We start from the raw sequence: 17985 nt of genomic DNA on the forward strand, positions 1-17985 counted from the left end.
TTTAAAATGCTTAAAATGTCACCAGAACACTGGTTTCCTCCATGCCCTCCTCTAGTAACATCTTAGTAACGTTTAGTAACAGTTCCATTTTAGTAACATTTCTGTTCTTCAAGTAGTTTGACAACTGATACATAAACACTGATCTCTGAAAACAGTTTCCAAAGGAGTTAGGTTTAATTCTTCTTCAATCAGAAATACAACAAAATGACTTCTGAAAGATTTTGCTTGTGCTTTCCAAATCATGAAGCATCCAAATAAATCACAAATAAGTGACAGCAATTGACTCCCATTGCAATGCAAATAATGTGGACAGAATTGAATGAATGCTGGGATACGCACATCTGCTGAGGACCATCTCCTCTTCCTTTGTGTGTCTGAAATGTGTGATGCAAAGGCTCCCATCCTTTTCTGGGAACTCAGCCTGACCCAGGCAGCCTGGCTATTAAAGTTCTCTGCCTGCTGCCGGCAGGCACCCCACTGCTCCCCACTGCTCTCCACCGCTGAGATGAAGTTTCCTGACTGGTGCTAGCTGAGCTCAGCTGTCATAGCTGCTTGTGTCTTGGTGGTGGTGGCAAACAATGAACCTGGGAAATTAAAGGCCTGCCTGGCGACCCTGGAAAGCAAGAAAATGCACCTTGGGGGGCCAGTGCCCCTATCAGGTGACCCTGCCCCCACTGGCCATTTGGCTTCCACAGGAGTTCAGCAGAATAGAGGAGGTGTTCAAAGAAGTCCAGATTCTCAAAGACATCCTGAACAGCCTCAAGACATCTTGCCAGGACTATAAGTTGCAAACTGAGAACCACCAAGATCCCTGGAGAGGCTGGAGACAACAGGGTGAAAGAATTAAAGAACAAGGTGAGCAAGCTATCCTTGGAGCTGAAGGCTGCAAAGGAGAAGATCGACATGCTGCAGGGTTGCCTAGAGAGGCTGAATCTTGTAAATATGAACAACATAGAAAATTATGTCAACAGGAAAGTGGCCAATCTCATATCTGTGGTCAACAGTTTGAACAGCGAATGTTCATCCAAGTGTCCCAGTCAAGAGCAAATTCAGTCATGGCCGAGTATGTGTACTTGTAATAATGTTTTCTTATCATTTGTTCAGGAAGGTTATATAGCGAGGGAGTGTCCACAGTATTATGGCCCAAGGGAATAAGTTAAATAGGTGAAGGATTAAATACCTAAGCCTTTCATTCATTAAAGTAGCCCAATACAAACAAGTATTTTCTGGAACTGGGACTTCAGATGTGCTACCTGACCTCATTTCAAATCACATCCCTGGATCTATATCCATGAGCAAGCACTTTCAATTTCAACATCTTATTTGCCAGACCTTCACACAAGCACAAGCAGCAAGAGAGAATTTCTTGGGCTGGGGATATAGCCTAGTGGCAAGAGTGCCTGCCTCATATACACGAGGCCCTAGGTTCGATTCCCCAGCACCACATATACAGAAAACGGCCAGAAGCGGCGCTGTGGCTCAAGTGGCAGAGTGCTAGCCTTGAGCTGGAAGAAGCCAGGACAGTGCTCAGGCCCTGAGTCCAAGGCCCAGGACTGGCAAAAAAAAAAAAAAAAAAAAAAGAGAGAATTTCTTAATGGCTTTGTGCATTTACTCTATCATTTTACCCATGTGTTTGAACACATAAGAGGGAAGGCAATGTTGACAACTGTGCTTTGTTTATTGGACATTAGTTTGTCATTGGGTTGGCTGATTGCCATGCCTCATGTAGCAACAAGTGGTTTTTGAAAACTTTTTTTTTTTTGGCCAGTCCTGGGCTTGAACTCAGGGCCTGAGCACTGTCCCTGGCTTCTTTTTGCTCAAGGCTAGCACTCTTCCACTTGAGCCACAGCGCCACTTCTGGCCATTTTCTGTATATGTGGTGCTGGGGAATTGAACCCAGGGCCTCATGTATACGAGGCAAGCACTCTTGCCACTAGGCCATATCCCCAGCCTTTGAAAACTTTTTAACAAGCAATCTGCTGATCACAATTGCAAATCTCTACTTAAAATGGGAGACTGCATAGATAAAATAAAAGCCACTTTGTGCACATGCAAAAGTTTTTGCTTTGAGATCTAGTAGCACATAAATGTTTGAAGGGAAGGATTTTGTCACTAAAGGCAAGAATAAATTCTTTTCCCTCTTTGACATTAACCTAGTGTTCAAGCATAAACAGAATCCATTCTCACTTTCCAAATGACTTAACTTCAACACATATTAGAAAACACAGACCTAACTGCCTACTCTGCCTATGAACTAATGGTACCCCCAATTCCTAAATTCCTGGGACCACTTCTGTTCATGAGCCATCTCTGCATTGGGATCTCTGCATATCCATTTAAAGGGGCACAGCAGAGGCTACTTTTAAAGGGACACAGCAGAGACTACTTTTCATCTTAAAACACTTCAGGCATGCTCCATCCCCAAAGGATTTATCAGAGTGGGTGAAAGGCAGTGGTTTCAAAGACCACTGGCTGCTAATACTTTTGGCAGCATACATGTGAATTTCACATACTGTAAAGCAGATGTTCATGACTTCGGTGACATCACTGAATATACAGAGAGCTATGACACTGGAAACTTGTAGTGATATGAAAAAAACTTCATTTTCGCCTAAAAATTTTAAGAAAATATCTGAATATTCTGAGTCCTACATATGTGGCAATATAGACGGTGCATAGGTATGCATGTCTGTAAATCCCAGCTACTTGAGAGGCAGAGTTAGAAGGATTAAGAAGCCAGCTCCAGGCAAAGTTAGTAAAACTCTATCTTAAAAAAATAAATTAGGGGCTGGGGATATGGCCTAGTGGCAAGAGTGCTTGCCTCATATACATGAAGCCCTGGGTTCAATTCCCCAGCACCAAATGTATAGAAAACGGCCAGAAGGGGCGCTGTGGCTCAAGTGGCAGAGTGCTAGCCTTGAGCAAAAAAAAGGAAGCCAGGGACAGTGCTGAGGCCCTGAGTCCAAGGCCCAGGACAAGCCAAAAATAATAATAATAAATAAAAAATAAAAAATTAAATAAAAATAAAAAATAAATTAAATCAAACGAAGAAAATTAAAAATAAAAGCAAAAGAAGTAGTTGTGTAGCTGAAGTGATGGAATGCTGCTGCATGCACAAGACTCTGGCTTCAATGCCCAGTGCCAAAAAATAGCAGTAGAAGCTACAACAACCATCCACACAAATATATTTTGTGCCTTATAGTTTTCATATATTAAACTCACCTTATATCCCATACATTTTTATAAAAAGTATTTGGATATAAATAGCTGCCTTACATTTCTACCAAACTCCGTTAATGGATGACAGTTATCTTGATCATAACCACCTGTTGTTTCTTTGTAGAAACCAAACATATGAAATATTGCATTCAGAATCACACAGCACATTATTGAAAAAAAGACTTTTAAAAAACAAGAGTTCCTGGGGAGTGTCCCACCACCATGCCAGTGTTGGTGCCAGCACAGCTTCTGGCACTCTGCACAATTAAAGCACAGAGCAGTGACCAGGAAGAAATCCTCCAGATAGTGGCAGACAGATGCGGATCGCTTGCTGAGCATGGACAGGCCAAAATTGCAGAGAGAGTGTGAGTACACCATGAAAGGCATTCTCACTCCTGCACACAGAGCAGCTTCTGGAACCTAGCCCTTCCCCCACTGCCAGAGCAAAACGACATCTTTGAGACTGGCATAGACCTGGTTAGACCAGACTGGAACTGAATCAGGCGAGGGGAAAGCAAGGATAAAGGGACTATATTTGTAAAGGGCAAGAGTGACTGAACTGTGAGAGCCCAAGAGAATAACCCCTCCCCTGCCCCCCCACAAGGCAGGAGGATCATTCCTGGGCTGAGGCTCACAGACTCAGGTAAACTCAGCCAGAGGTGCCCTGCCCCACCCTGCTCCACTGAGGCCACAGATGCCAACTCTCCAGCAGCTGGAATTTCTAAAATCAAACCAAAAGCAGCAAGCAGCTACTGGAAGCATGGAACAATCATACAGGAGAGTAAACTTCCCTAGACAGATAAATGGCCCCATTACAGAGGACGCCCACCAGGAAACCAAGCTGAATTCCACAGCCAGCTCCAACCAGGAGAAGGTGGCAAGGCCCCGGAGAAGATCGCCCTGACCATGAACGAGGAACCTCCCAGGGGGCAATCAGCCCCAGCCAGGTAAACCAGGCCCAAGGTGCCCCCACCCTCCTGCTGAGTCCGCAGCCTATTCAGAGCCTGGCATTAAAGGCAGTGGCCCCACACCAGACAGGAAGAGCCCTAGTTCCTGAGACTGTTCAGCATTCACCATCCACAAGAGGACACCCAAGTCCTACCTGCAAGCTGTGTGAACCACAGAGCCCCAGGTTTTAACTAGCAGGGGAGGAGGGTCAGAGCACATGCACCCCCTGCAAACTGAAAGCAAATCAAACTAGCCAAGCATTAGGAAAATAGACTGTAGACCTTCACAAGGAAACCAGAGACTGGAGAGAGTCCACCCAAACAAGGAAGACTCCATGCTTATTTTTAACTTTTTTTTTTTTTTTTGGCCAGTCCTGGGGCTTGGACTCAGGGCCTGACCACTGTCTCTGGCTTCTTTTTGCTCAAGGCTAGCACTCTGCCACTTGAGTCACAGCGCCACTTCTGGCCATTTTCTACATATGTGGTGCTGGGGAATTGAACCCAGGGCCTCATGTATACGGGGCAAGCACTCTTGCCACTAGGCCATATCCCTAGCCCCTATTTTTAACATTTTTTTTTTGGCCAGTACTGGGCCTTGGACTCAGGGCCTGAGCACTATCCCAGGCTTCTTTTTGCTCAAGGCTAGCACTCTGCCACTTGAGCCACAGCGCCACTTCTGGCCATTTTCTGTATATATGGTGCTGGGGAATCGAACCCAGGGCCTCATGTATACGAGGCAAGCTCTCTTGCCACTAGGCCATATCCCCAGCCCCTATTTTTTAACATTTTTTAAAAACATTTTTATTCTCTTATTTTTCATTTTTGAGTTGTTGTTTGTATTTTGTTTTCCATTTTTGTTTGTGTTATTGAGTTGTGGTAGTTTCTGGTAAATTATTTTTTTGTGTGTTTTTCCTTTATTTCCTGTATTTTTTCTTTGTTTCTCTTTTCACATTTTCTTTCTTTAAAATTACTTTCCTTTGACTAACACCTTTATACATTTCTGCTGACTCTATTGTCTATCATTTTAACCTCATTCTTTCTACCAATTCTACTCTTATCTACATTTCCACATCAGTGAAACTAAACCAAAATCATCACTCCCCATTCATTTTACTCTATTATCTTCACTACCCCTACCTTACCCTCTTAAATTTTTTCCAGGACCTCCAGACTACATTGACCCATGAATATTGGATAGAGGGTATCCCTGTGCAATGTGAGTGAACCAAAGACGTTCATAGAGAAATCCCACAAGTCCAAAACTAACAATATAAGAACAAAAATTGCCCATAGGGTTATAATGGTAAATAAGTAACTACTGTTTACAGGACTCAGGGTTGGTTGTTATATTAAAAGTGTATTCTATAGGGACACCAAATTTGATTTTATATACAAAAAAAGAGAGGGAAGGTATCTGTATATAATTGTTGTAAACTTCTAAGATTTATACAACAGTTCTTGGTAAGGTCTGTTTTGGATCTTAAATGGTTCTCACAGGTGCTTGTAGATTGCCATTTCCAATCTAAATGGGCAGAAGAAGCACAAGAAAGATGGCAAGCCAGGAAATCTCATCTCCCACACAAAACAAACAGGAAGCAGAGCAGTCAATCAAAGACCTAGAAGAGAACACTCAAAATGCTCTACAAACTCTACTGATAAAAATGTTAAATGAAAACTTTGAATCAATACATCAATCTGTCCATAAAATAATAGAGGATCACATTGCCTCCACAAATAGAAAGATTAATGAACTTCAAGAGTCCAATGAAAATATAGCTACCCAGCTAAAAGATTTGAGAGACAGCACTCAAAGCAAAATTAATAAAGTAAAGTAGTCCATGCAGGACCTAAGAGAAAATTATAGCAAAGACATGGAAGCTATCAAGAAAGACCATTCAGAAGGAAGAGAGATTCGAAATCAAGTAGCTAGCCTACAGGCCAGACTAGATGAAGCCGAGGATTGAATCTCAGGAACTGAAGATTCCCTAGAATCTATGGAGAAAGAACAAAAAACAACACAAAACCAACCCAACTGGCCAAACAGATCATTCCATGTGCTCCAAGATACAATCAGGAAGCCCAATTTAAGGCTAATAGGTATCAAGGAAAACCTAGAAGAAGTCAATGGAATAGGCAACCCGTTTAACAGAATATTAGCTGACAACTTCCCAAATATCCAGAAGGATAGTTCTATCCAGATACAAGAAGGATTTAGAACCCCAAACTGACCAAACCAGAATAGGACATCCCACCAACACAATGTGTTGAAAACAGGACGAATACAGTCCAAGGAAAGAATCCTTAAAGCTGTTAGGGAGAAGAAAATGATTACGTATAAAGGAAAATCAAACAGAATTACCCCAGACTTCTCAGCAGAGACCATGAAAGCAAGAAGAGCCTGGAATGAGGTATGGCAAACCCTACATAAAAATAACTATCAACCAAGAACACTGTATCCAGCTGAACTCTCATGCATAGCTGAAAGTCAAATAAAAACTGAAACAATATATCTCCACCAAACCAGCTTTACAGAAAATCCTCAAGGATGTATTACACAGGGAAAACAATCAAAATCACAATACAGAAAGAGAAATGAACCCCAAATAGAAAATCAGAATACTAGATCAAGATTTGGGAAGACACAGCTTTTAACAAGAAGCTAAAAGGAAAGGAACAATCATCTCTCAATCCTAACTCTCAACATTAATGGACTTAATTCTCCAATTAAACGACGTAGGCTCCTAAGTTGGATAAAAACTCAAGACCCATCTTTCTGCTGCCTCCAGGAGACACATCTATCTAGCAAAAGCAAACATCTTCTAAAAGTGAAAGGCTCAAATAAAATCTACCAAGCAAACAGACCCCATAAGCAGGCTGGAGTTGCAATCCTAGTATCAGACAAAATTGACTTTAATCTAAAAAACAGTAAGAAGAGACAAAGAAGGTTACTACATACTAATATAGGGATCTCCTACAGGATGATATAACCACCCTAAATATCTACACACCAAATACAGGAGCACCCAACTTCATCAAACAAACACTACTGACTCTAAAAACACTCATAGACCCAAACACATTGATAGTTGGAGACTTTAACGGTCCACTGTCACCTCTGGACAGATCAACAAGCCAAAAACTGAGCAAAAAAACCTCATAAATAAACAACTGCATAGACCAACTAGACTTAACGGACATCTACAGAGTATTCCATCAAGCAACAACAGAATTCACATTCTTTTCAGCAGCACATGGAACATTCTCCAAAATAGATTATATCTTAGGCCACAAAAAAAATCTGTACAAATTCAGAAGTATTGAAATCATTCCCTACATTCTCTCAGACCACAATGAAATAAAATTAGAGCTCAACTCAAACAACCACCACAGAAAATCCTACAGTTCATGGAGACTAAACAACACACTGGTGAACCATCAGTGGGTCATTGAAGAAATTAGAACAGAAATTCAAATGTTTATGGAATTAAACCAAGATGAGCATACAAAGTACCAGCTCCTTTGGGACACAGCAAAATGAGTACTCAACAGAAAATTTATATTTTTGAGTGCCTACATCAACAAACTGGAAAAACAGCAACTGGAAAAACAGAACTTAAGGAACCACCGTAAGCTCCTTGAAAGAGAACAAAAAGCCAAACCCCAAGCCAATAGAGGGAAGCAAATAATTAAAATCAGGAACAAGACAGGGATGTCCACTCTCTTCCCTTCTCTTCAACATAGTACTAGAATTCCTAGCCAGAGCAATTAGGCAAGAAGAAAACATAAAGTGGATCCAAATAGGAAAAGATGAAGTTAAACTTTCTCTCTTCACAGATGAAATGATCCTATACCTAAAGAACCCCATAGACTGCACTCTCAAGCTACCAGAGCTGATCCAAAACTTTGGCAAAGTAGCAGGATATAAAATAAACCCTCAAAAAATCAATGGCCTTTCTATATGCACATGATGCGAAGACCTAGGCCAAAATCAGGAAAGCAACTCCTTTTGTAATAGCCTCAAAAAACATAAAACACCTAGGAATAACCATAACCAAAGAAGTAAAAGACCCCTAAGATGATAACTTTAAAAGCATGAAAAATGAAATTAAGGCAGAACTAAGGAAATGGGAAAAACCTTCCATGCTTCTGGATTGGGAGGATTAATATCGTCAAAATGGCAATATTGCAAAAAGATATCTACAAATTCAATGCAATATGCATTAATATCCTGACACCATGTTTTCTTAATGAAATAGAGGAAGCAATCCAGAAATTCATATGGAGCAATAAAAGACCCCGAATAACAAAAACAATCTTAAGTAGAAATATGTGGGTTGGAGGAATTACTATAACAAACTTAAAGCTGTATTACAAAGCTGCTATAGCAATAAAAACAGCTTAGTATTGGCACAGGAACAGGCGTGAAGATCATTGGAACAGAACTGAAGACCCAGAAATGAACCCGCAGATCTATGCCTACATAATCTTTGATAAAGGAGCTAAAAAAGTAGGATGGAAGAAAGATAGCCTCTTTAACAAATGGTACTGGAGTGTGGGGAAAGAGGAACCCTTCTCCATTGTTGGTGGGAATGCAAATTAGTACAACCACTTTGGAGAACAATAAGGAGGTTTCTCAAAAAGCTCAATATAGACCTAGCCTATGACCCAGCCATACTACTCCTAGGCATCTATCCTAAACAGCAAGTCCCAAGATATCAAAAAGACATTTGTACTTCCATGTTTATCGCGGCAAAATTCACAATAGCCAAAATATGGAAACAACCCAGTTGCCCCTCCACAGATGAATAGATCCAAAAAATATGGTACCTATACACAATGGAATACTTCATAGCAATTAGGAAAGGTGAAATATTGTTATTCGCAGGGAAATGGTCAGAACTTGAACAAATAATGTTGAGCAAGACAAGCCTAGAACACAGAAAACAAAGGGGAATGATCTCCCTGATATATGACTGTTATGAAAGGGAGATGGAGAGACAGTAGAGACCAGGTCTGTGAAACCAAAAACTGCTTGTCAAATGGAATTTACCACAGGATTGGGGCAGCGACCCAACAGTATGTAACTAAAACCAAACAGTATGTAACTAAAACCAAACTGATGAGGAAATGAGAATGGCCAAGAGACATATGAAAAAGTGCTCTACATCACTGGCCATAAAAGAAATGCAAATCAAAACAACATTGAGATTCCACATCACCCCAGTAACAATGTCCTTTTATCAAGAAAACTAACAATAACAAATGTTGGAGGCAATGTGGCCAAAAGGGCCCTACTTCATTGTTGGTGGGAATGTAAACTGGTTCAACCATTCTGGCAAGCGGTATGGAGATTCCTCAGAAGGCTAAACATAGAGCTCCCCTATTTCCCAGCAGCCCCACTTTAGGGCATCTACCCAAATGAACACAAACAAGAACACACTAAAGCCACCAGCACAAAAATTTTCATTGCAACACAATTTGTCATAGCTAAAATATGGAACCAACCCAGATGCCCCTCAGTAGACAAATGGATCAGGAAAGTTTGGTACATATACACAATGGAATTTTACGCCTCTGTTAGAAAGAATGACATTGCCTCATTTGTAAGGAAACAGAAGAATTTGGAAAAAATTATAGTAAGTGAAGTGAACCAGACCCAAAGAAACATTGATTCTATGGTTTCTCTCCTAGGGAATAATTAGCACAGGTTTAGGCTAGTCATAGCAGAGGATCACAAGAGCCTACTAGCTATTCCCTTATGAATGCAAAAGATGAAGCTAAGTGAAATGTACTCCATATTTTGGAAACGAGTGTTATATTACTGCTATAATTACTTTCAATTTGCCATGTGAAACTGTAGCTTCTTTTGTAGATATTCCTCTTGTATCCCCTTCCTGGGGCTGTCCCCATGCTATCACTCTATTTCATCTGAGTAGCCTGGATACTGGATATACTGGTATTAGAACTAGGGAACTGAAAGGAAATATAAAAATAGTGAGACAAAGTATAAAAAGACAAAGGACTCCAAAAGCAACACTTGCAAAACCATTTGGTGTAAACCAAGTGAACAACTCATGTGGGAGTGGGAAAGGGGGAAGTGGAAGGGGAGTGAGGGAGGAGTTAACAGTACAAGAAATGTACCCATGGCCTAACGTATGTAACTGTAACCCCTCTGTACATCACTTTGACAATAAATAAGTAATTATTAATTAAAAAACAAGAGTTGTTTTTGTATAGTTGTCAAGGAAATTAAATGTGAATTTATGATCAACCCTCTGCACTTGAGCTTTCATGTATCATTTGGAACATATGCTATAAAACTTCCTTCCTGTATCTAGACCACAGTTCCACGAGAGCTGGGATTGTCTGAGTTTTAGGACAGAAAAGCAGTGGCTATGTGAATAAGTTTTGCTTCCAGGCAGATCTGCATTTGTGTCCACCTCTGCTTATACTGCTTGTGTGAACTTGAGTGAGTCATTGGTGCTGTTTGGGTCTAAATATCCATCCTCAGAAAGTTGATGGTAATCCTTGTATGATAAGGTGATGTACAGATTAAATGTGACACTTCTATCAATATTTAGCAGAATGTCTAGAATGTAGTAGTCCTCATTAAATATTACTCTTACATACTCATCTTTAGTGTTGTTTGTTATTCATGTTTTCACGATTATTGCTTAGCGAAAGTATGTTAGAGTCTTGTCTTTCACACCCAATTCTTGTTCTAAGGCCTTAAATGTCACTCACTTGCTGACCAGGTTAAGGTGAATTTAACAGAGGAAGAGCTGGTTATCACCCTTAATGATCAGACTGCCTTTATGTAAAGAGTTCTTCAAACACATGCTTTAACAAAATCAAATTTTCTTTTCTTCCTCCTTTAGTTCAACATGTAATATATAAAGATTGTTCTGACTACTACGTAATAGGTAAAAGAAGCAGTGAGACCTACAGGATTACCCCAGATGCCAAAAACAGTAGCTTTGAGGTGTACTGTGACATGGAGATCGTGGGAGGAGGCTGGACCGTGCTGCAGGCTCATTTTGATGGAAGTGCCAATTTCACCAGAACATGGGAAGACTACAAAGCAGGCTTTGAAAACCTCCGGCGAGAGTTTTGGCTGGGAAATAAGACACTTCATTTTCTGACCAAGAGCAAGGAAATGATCTTGAGAATTGATCTTGAAGACTTCAGTGGTGTCAAACTGTATGCCCTTTATGACCAGTTATATGTGGCTCATGAGTTTTTCAAATACCGTTTACACATTGGCAACTACAGTGGCACAGCTGAGGATGCCTTACATTTTAGTAAGCATTACAACCATGATCTGAAGTTTTTCACCACCCCAGATAAACACAAAGATCACTATCCCTCTGGCAACTGCGGGCACTACTACAGTTCAGGATGGTGGTTTGATACATGCCTTTCTGCAAACTTACATGGCAAATATTATCACCCCAAATACAAAGGTGTCCATAATGGAATTTTCTGAGGCACTTGGCCTGGTATGAGTGAGTTACAGCCTACTGGCTACAGGTTCTCTTTCAAAGAGGCCAAAATGATGATTAGACCTAAGCACTTTAAGCCATAAATCACTAGTGCTCATCTCTCTATGCATTTATTATCAATAGGGCAATGGATTCCTATTCTCTTTTTATGACTAAAACTTGTCTCTGAGTAGCAGATTCTTATGCTACATAGCTTTGGAAAAATGTGCATTTAAAAAGACTCATCTGAGGCTATCGTCCAATGCATGCATGAAAGCATTGAGAATTATACATTTTACTTGTAAATTTTTAAAATTTCTATTAATTGAGGAGTTCGCTATTATTTGTGTTACTTTCTAAAATAAAAAAAACATGTTTATTCAATAAGAGATTCTCAGAAGCAACTATTATGGCTGTGTCTAGACAAGAACATTTAAAAAGATATACTCACATTCTAAAAATTATTTGTATGTATGTCTCTAAATACTGAGATAAACTTACTCAAATTGTTGCATTTATTTTGGGTCAAGAAAATAGTACAGCATTTTACTTCCCAAACAATGGAAAATATGCATGATTAGCCTATTTGTGTAATATACACAGAGTGTAGAATTTGGCATTAAAGTTGGGCATGGTGATGCACGCCTGTAATTCAGCAATAGGGAGGTTGAGGCAAGAAGATTGTGAATTTGAGGTCAGCCTGAGCTAAATGTTGAGATCTTGTCTACAAACAAACAAACAAACAAAAAGGATCCCAAAAAGTCCAAGGCCTAAAATGCCTTAAAATGTGATAGCCGCACATTTAGAAAACAATGTAATTCATCAGCAGTGTATGACTTATTTGATGCTGGATAGTAAACAGTATAAAGCTTGCTCACTATTGTGCTAGACTACTGGTAGACTGTCTTTTAGGGGTACAAGGGTTTGGAGGAAGAACAATTTATGTGCACTTTGAAAGCCAATTTTTAAATCTAAAGAAATGATATTGTTGAGTAATACACTCAACTTAGCTTCAGAAGCACTTATGTTTTCTATGAATGAATTTATTTATTAAAAACATGAATTTGGGAATATTTGTTAAACATTTGAACCCTAACTAGCAGATTGCTTATTTCACTATTATAAATTCAAAAGTATGTGTTTATTTTTTTTAAGAGAGTGCCTGTTGACTTTAATAGGTTTTAGGTATAATTTGTGGGGAAGTTAGCAAATAAACATCTATAAAATAGTGTCTTTGCATGTTATTTTAAAGGATCAAATTTTTTTTTTTTTTTTTTTTTTTTTGCCAGTCCTGGGCCTCGGACTCAGGGCCTGAGCACTGTCCCTGGCTTCTTCCCGCTCAAGGCTAGCACTCTGCCACTTGAGCCACAGCGCCGCTTCTGGCCGTTTTCTGTATATGTGGTGCTGGGGAATCGAACCCAGGGCCTCGTGTATCCGAGGCAGGCACTCTTGCCACTAGGCCATATCCCCAGCCCCAAAATTTTTATACTTTTATGACATTTTTCTACTAAATTCCTTCACAATAAATTTCTTTTTGGAATAATTTCATGTCAGTCACTATAAAATATACTGTAGTTTGATAATCTTTAATATGTTGATGGAAATAAATTATACTTGATTCTCCTTTACCTTAACATGATAATCCACTAATATATGCCACTGTTAATAAATGCAGAGTATTTACAAATGTATTTTTAAGGTCTTGTGTTAATTTAATTTTGATGGTTAACATTTATCATAATTTTATTTTCTGAATATTATAATTCTTGAAAAATGATGACTGAATTTAGTCTTTAAAAATTCAGAGTTGGGTTGATCAGCCAGTGAGGGGAAATCTAATTTTACTGACAAACAGTAAAGCTAAACTAATGGCACATCCATTGAATAAGTAGTTTAAATATACAAGGCACAAAAAAAATTATCTGAGTCCAGTGCCAGTGGCTCATGCCTATAATCCTACTCAGGAGGCTGAGATCTGAGGATCTTGGTTCAAAGCCAGCCCAGGTAGGAAAATCCATGAGACTCTTATCTCCAATTAACCACCAGAAAACAAGCACTGTGGCTCAAAGTGGTAGAGTGCTACCCTTGAGCTGAAGGGCCCAGGGACAGCTGCACAGGTTCACAGTTCAAGCCCATCACTGACAAAAAATATTATCTGAGCAACAAAATTTGCTGGTCTTTAAATATGAATAGCTATCCAAGGAAAGATAAGAGATGACTGATTATAATATAATAAGCTCTTATTTGAAATCTTTTATCTGTAACCAGGGTTATGTCTGTGCCTTAAAAACTTATAAAAGATTTACTCCTCAAATCCATTTATTCTTCAATGAGTAAACCACCAGTTATTATTTGTAAAATTGTATTTATATGCTCTGTGAAAAGTTAGGAGTACTGTTTTCTGAATAGGAAGACAGAAGCAAATAAAAGGAAACCATTATTTTACTTCCTTCTGGAACACTGTTGACACTTTTACAATATAAAATTTTCCATTTCCTTCTGGAATATTGAATTTCACCTCTTCTTGCTCTATTGTTAATGCTGCTGATAAAATTCAACCCCCTTAGCACAACAAAATACTTCATAATATTAGCCAGTACCTCCACTTTCTGTCTCTCCCAGTTCATTTGCCACATTACTGCTAGAGGGATTACTCAGAAACACAAGTCTGAGCTTGTACTGTACTGCTTCAGACTTTCAACACTCTCCACTTCCTATAAGATAAACTTCAGCAAACAACCCCTTTCCTGAACCTGATTTCTGTCTTCCCTTTCAGTGTCATTTTCTGCCATTACTCACTTGTGTTTATACTGAATGACTTGTACTCAAACAAACCATGTTCTCTCCTGTTTTCCTAATTTTGCACACATTATTATTCCCTTGGTCAAGATAGAACATCATCCCATACCACTGTTGGGAACTGGCCAAGGATAAGGACTCGGGAATCAGACTTCCCAGTTTTGAATTGAGGCTATGTCAGTTGTTAGCCATGTGATCACAGTCAGATTTCCTTGAGCGATGAATGAAGATAGTCTACTAGTCTGACTGATAAACTCTTATTGGAATGATTAAACAAAGTAACATAAGTAGAGCACTTACAACATGTTTTACTTAATTATCATCAACATCCTGAATAGTTCTCTCTTCTGGGCATCTGGGTCTTTTCTCGCTAATATTATAATATCTCATGAATTTCAATAATTTATATGATTCAGTAATTATATATTATTCAATAATTTTTTAGATTCTACCTTGAAATAAGTGTTTAAATATGAGAAAAGAAAATTTGAGGCAATAGCGCTAAACAATATGTTAGCATTGAGGAAGAGCCGGAGATTACAGAAGCTAGAGTTGTAATTGGGAAGAGAATGGGTGATGTCAATTCTGAGATTTGAGATACTGATCCCAGGTGAGATGCTGTAAAAAGCCATGGGAAAATACATCCAGACAAATTATATATTAGAGGAGTAGGGCATAGTCATGGTGAGCTTTTAGAAGGGGTCCTAGGGATATGGCTCAGGATCCATGGCCATAAAGAGAAGCTTGGCTGTATGTAGTAGGCTGAATGCTGAGTGTTTACTAGACTGAATTCCTAAGGAAAAGCCTTTCATGTTTATCATACTACCAAGAGTTTACTGTAATTCTGAAATGAGTTTTAATTATACAAAAGTCATGGATCTTTCTTAAAATTACCATTTAGAGTAACCACTCCATCCCTCTGCACACCAATCTCTTCCCTTTCCCAGGAGGTAACAAGCAGAGGTGGCTGAGTCCAAACTGCAGTTTCGTTCTGTCACTGCCAAGTTGCAACATCTTCTCAATCACAGCCTTGCCAGCTTTCTTTTGTTTAATGTCTATAAAGAGCTAGAAATAATGGGAAAGGGTGTGTCTTAGAAGACAGAATACTGAGCCTCCCATTATGAATGTGTCTCACTGAATGTTTGATGAGGCTGTCTTACTGCAGGACAATGTTGTTTTCTTTTCCAAGGGAATGATCTTAATTTTCCTTTAGGCTTTTTCATACCACTTGACAGACTCTGGACTAATAACAGGGAATGTCTTCATATCAAGTATAAAGTCAAATGAGAGAGGAAGATGGCACAAATTTGCTCACTTTTACCAAGAAAGAGAGGTGTAGACAGATTTTTGAGGTTACTTGACTAAGAAAGAAGCAGAACTTTAAAAAGTCACTGGATTCATTGATACAGTTATACTTATCAGAAATTATGGATTCAACTGTGTAGTGTAAGGAGATATGTCTGATTTCAAATATATTTCTTAGTTTACACAAACCTTGATTCAACAACAGTTCAGGCTAACTCAAATTGAGAAGCAAGAAATTTATTTAAAGCTCAAAAGACTGACAAGCATGGGTGTGTTACCAGCTACACAAGAGGCAAAGACCAGAGGACAACAAGTTTTAGCCCAGGGCTAGAAGAGATCCTGTCTCAAGAACAAAATGAAACAAAAGGAATGGGGACATACTTCAAGTGGTACAGAACTTCTCTATCATTCATGTCAGAGGTCCTGGGTTCAACACACATCACTTTAAAAAAATCCAATGACAATAACAATGACAAAACCTCTAAACATCAAATACTTATGAAGATAGGAAGTTTGGGAATGAAGTTAGGCTTAATTAAACAAATATTTGCTGAATGCATACTATGTTCCTAGACATCTTCTAGGAGTTGGTGACCAATACAGAAAAAATAAACCAACATTCATAGTGTTTATATGTTATCAGATGAGATAAATACATGTTGAAAAAGTAAGAACTTGGGGGCAATTCATGGAAGGGGTGTCATTGATCAAGATGTACTGGTCTCATAATCTAACTTCTGGAATTGAAACCCCTTTGTACAAATACTTGATAAAATATGTTTTTAAAGTAAAAAACAAAACAGAAAAAGTAAGTATATAGGAGCATTAGAGAGTGGGGTGGTCTGGCTATATACAGAGGCTTGGGAGAACTCTCTGTGGAGGTGAAATCTGAACAGTGACCTACAGAAAGGAGTGGGCAACATCTAGAGAGTAGGTGGCATGTTAGTGGGGGTAGAGGAGAGATCATTGGGCATGGAAGACTAGGGATGAATAAGACACTGGGTTAGATCATGTAGCTTTATAAGCCATGGAAAGAATTTGCCTTTAACTCTGAATAGATAAGAGCCTTGAGGGTCTGAGCAATGGAGGGACATGATTTAATTCTGTTTAAGAGGATTGTTTTTGCTGCTGATAGAGGCAAGGATTGGAATGAGAATCCCTGTTTGATAGTGCTTCCAATAACCCAGAGAGCCATGAGGACAGTGTTACCAGTGAAGCATGTTTACTAAATGCGGTGATCAAAAGTCAGCTTTGGATAGTTTAAAAAATATAGAGGTGTCTCAAAAACCCATAAGATTTTAGCCTGAGCTATTTTCAAAGTTGGGACAACAACTAACTGAAAAGAAAAAGTGAATGGGGAAACTCTAGTAAGTGTGTATGTGTAGGGTGGGGTGGGGTGGGGTAAAGACTAGAATCAGAAGATTTTTATCATGCTAAGTTTAAATGAAGGAAGTATCACGTGGGTATAGGCATTGGGATAGCAACCTGAAAAGTTCAGAAAGGACATACGGAGTTGGAAATGCATTTGAAAGTTGTGAGAGTATAGATGGTAATGAGCCCATAGGACGGAGGAAAATCACCTAGTACATAGGTATAAATGGAGCAAGGACTGTTCTAGAAAAAGCCTGGGGACTAGCTGACTTTGCAGAGGTTGGAAATGAAGAGGACCCATTATCCCATCCACCCTGTAACTATATCAGTTGAGAGGTCTCAGAGACTCTCTTGTGTGGAAAGGGGCAGACCTTTATTCTCACTGACACACACACACACACACACACACACACACACACATTCTACATTATTGTGGGATTTCCTACACACATACACATACACACATATATTCTACAATGTTTTAATTTGAGATTCCTTTGTTCATGGCTTCTGCAAGAAAATGAATGCCTTGGACACCATTATGGCATTGGCAACATTCTTCTTTTCCCTTTTTTTGTGTGGTACTAGGGATTGAACTAGGGCCTTCCACTTGCAAGGCAGGTGCTTTACTACTTGAGCCATGACTCTAGCTCTTTTTTGTTTTGGTTATGTCTGAGGTAAGATCTTTCATTATCCCAAGGTAGCCTGGGATACGATTCTCTTACTAGTGCTTCCCTGTGTTGTTGGAGATGACAGTAACCTGTCCCCAACCCTTGAGTGAAATGGAATATTGAAAATTGCTATGCTTCAGCTGGCCTTGAGCCACAATTGATCTCCCAATCTATGCCTCCCAACTAGCTAGG

General features: G+C 39.3%; 1 pseudogene; it reads left to right on the top strand.

Moving 5' to 3' along the window:
- The first annotated feature begins 505 nt into the window (after positions 1-505).
- On the top strand, positions 506-12352 carry LOC125366759 (annotated as a pseudogene).
- Positions 12353-17985: the final 5633 nt, after the last annotated feature.

This window comes from Perognathus longimembris, chromosome 18, assembly GCF_023159225.1.
Source record: "Perognathus longimembris pacificus isolate PPM17 chromosome 18, ASM2315922v1, whole genome shotgun sequence".
Classification (NCBI taxonomy): domain Eukaryota; kingdom Metazoa; phylum Chordata; class Mammalia; order Rodentia; family Heteromyidae; genus Perognathus; species Perognathus longimembris.